Below are 2,855 nucleotides of genomic sequence, written 5' to 3'. Positions count from 1 at the left end.
GTTAACTTATTATCTGTCTAGGATAGATCAGCAGGTTACACTGTTCCGTGTCTTCTAAACCATCCAATAATGTATTTAGAGGGATCAGGAAACATGTCTTGACACCATTTGTTAGAGTACTTTCTACCCTAGCTTCTTCAATCAATGTCAGGTTCACTGGGTCAACAAGTTTGACCTGAGTCTCACTTTCATCAGTGCTTGAGCCCACAGGAGAGATAAACCTCAGACTTAACATGACCACCAGAATTCCTGTTCCTCTCAGAGGCTTGAAGTATACCAACTCAGGTCACTGTCAAAACTGAAAAACACAGACCTAATGAATCAGCATAGTTAGCGTTTGTAATCTAAAATGTTAGATATTTTACATCATACTATTTTTATTGGCTGTAGATCAGAAGGAAAAGCAGCACTCTGCCAGCTGGAGAGTTGGTGGATCGATTCCAGGCTTCCCCTGACTACATGCCGAAGTGTCATTGGGCAAGACACTGAACCCCAAATTGCCTCCGGATGTCTCTATCAGGGTATAAATGTGAGTGATGGGAGAAACCACGTAATATGTAACAATAGAAGTGCTGTATGAGTGTAAACGTGGTCAACACACAACTAGAAAAGTGCTATATAAAGTACAGTCCATTCCATTAACCATTGCTGTACCCTCAATGCTACAGATAATATAGTGGCATATTTGAAATCAGCTAAAAATAAAATGACTTGGCTTTACTGAAACATGGTTGCCAAAAGAGGACATGACTTTAATGAGCAAAACCCTTCAACTTTCAAATTCATGTAAGGCAGGCTTTGTGTCCACAAAACTGTGTTTCAGGTTTAAAAATGACTCAGATTTATTAGCTAGACATAAAAAGTGGATTTGCAATTAAAAGTATCCAAATATACAGTTTTGTACACAAGTCTGCCTGCCTACCTTTTATTATTATTGTTATTTTGAAAAGGAAGAGGTGCCACAATTTACTGAAATCTACAGATAAACACAGATTTTGCAATTTTAACAAACTTGATAATATTTGGTGTGACCTTTATTCTTCAGTCTGGACCCTCATCTTTGTGATTTCTTATTAGGAAATCATCATCACTAATTTCTCCCTTTCCGCTCCTTAAAAATTTTTTCATTGCCGCTTTTCTATGGAGACCATTTTTTATGAGGCTTCAAAGGATCAACTTGTGGTGAGAGAGAGGTGGAGTGGCAAGTCTACACCAGCAACAGAAAAAACCCTGGGGTTTGCATCCAAGGAAACACCATTTTAAGTTAAACTAAAGAAAGGCACTCAGGTTGGTGAAGTTTAGGCAGCAACAGATGGGATTCAATGTATAAAATAAAGGTTTATTTTACAAAGAGATCAAATAAATAAAAGACCAAAAAGAACTTAAAAAGCCAAAGGTGTGTCTAAGGTAAAAGCTAAGCCAAAGCAAAGTAGCAGCAGCATTTCCTTTATGGTATTAACACAGGGCTGTTTAACCAATGTAGACCTAAGTAGCAGGAGTTAGGGGCTCTGGAGGGCTGCAGAAGTCCAGGGCTGGAGGACCTTTGAAGCAGACAAAGTTTTATTCATTTGAATGAAAAGACAGAGGGGGCATATGTTACAAGAAGCAACCACACATACTAATCAGACAATACCTGTAAGCTCTGGGGAGAGAAACAGCTCAAGCCTATCCGGTTAGCCCGCCCCTAGGAGCACATGCGGTTATCACCACTGGTGAGTCCTGCTAAATTACCACCAAGCTAGAGGTACATACCAGCAGGGATATACCAGTCTCCCAGGAAAGGGCCTGTTCCAAAACAAGCTACAAAAAGAAGAGACAGCTGCAATAACACAACAGCACTACAGGCCTAAAGAAGGAACCAAGCTGCAAAAGCAGCAGCATACCATACCTGCAGCAGTGTCAGACAACCAGGAAGAAGGTGGAGATGGTGGAGTGAAGAACACTGAGCTTGCAGCAGCAGCACTCTGCTTATATAGGCTGGCAAGCTTAAATGATTGGCTGTCATCTCACACCATTAAAAAGGCTTAGTTAGCTACATTTAAGCAAAGAAAGGAATAAAATATTCCTCTTACTATAAACTGAAGGCCCAGTTGCATCTCTCAGGTCCCGTGTCTGGTCTATTCTTGTTTTATTTTTTTCTGATTTCTGCAGGACATTACTTTTAGATTCTATTCATCTGCTGCAGATAGTTTTTATAACCTGCCGCTTTTTCTTTTCTCTTCCATTTGTCAAGAACACACTGCATATTATGCCAAAACACATCGAGATTTCAGCCTAAAAGCTTCTTGGAATTAGCTTTATAGTCCAATTATATTTATATGTCATGCAAGTGCAAAAATTTAAACTATATGTCTTTGTTACAGGCTATTAGCAAAGCTTTATTTAAAATTGCATTGAAAATGGATTTTTTGTTAAATTGTTTGTTATGTGCAGACACAGCACTTGTTCATCCCTGCGGTTGGGCTTTTTTTTTTTTTAACAATTCAGTCATTCATAAGTAATTGAGGGGTATTTTAAGAGCTTTGTGCATTTTGATATCTCCATTATAAATGTCAGATCAACAATTGTTAATTAACTGTGGATATTCACACTTAAAACAAATAATCATTCTTGACAATTTGGAGTCAAAATGATTTTTGCTATTTTGAGTTTTAGCAAATTGGTGCCAGTTTATTAAATTTGGACAATGTTTCTTTAATGCCCTTGATTTAGAGAAACAGAGGGTGTAAACACATACTGTACTGCTATGAATAGGGTCAGCACCTAAATAAAGGCCAACCTTAAAGAAATCAATATTCATTTAAGTGTATGCTATAATTAGAATATTTTCATCCTGTCCTTCTCTGACAGGCAAC

At 38.1% G+C, this 2,855-nt stretch overlaps 1 long non-coding RNA gene across 1 annotated transcript; it reads right to left on the bottom strand.

Moving 5' to 3' along the window:
- Window positions 1–1,406: 1,406 nt before the first annotated feature.
- On the bottom strand, window positions 1,407–1,944 carry LOC121628265. The gene is made up of 3 exons (XR_006008117.1): window positions 1,889–1,944; window positions 1,634–1,800; window positions 1,407–1,541 (listed from the first exon to the last, which is right to left on the bottom strand). It is a non-coding gene; the product is annotated as an uncharacterized LOC121628265 (long non-coding RNA).
- Window positions 1,945–2,855: the final 911 nt, after the last annotated feature.

The sequence above is a fragment of the Melanotaenia boesemani genome, chromosome 17, assembly GCF_017639745.1.
Source record: "Melanotaenia boesemani isolate fMelBoe1 chromosome 17, fMelBoe1.pri, whole genome shotgun sequence".
In the NCBI taxonomy this organism is placed as follows: domain Eukaryota; kingdom Metazoa; phylum Chordata; class Actinopteri; order Atheriniformes; family Melanotaeniidae; genus Melanotaenia; species Melanotaenia boesemani.
Note: the sequence above shows the minus strand (reverse complement) of the source record. Positions and strands in the feature narration are given on the sequence as shown.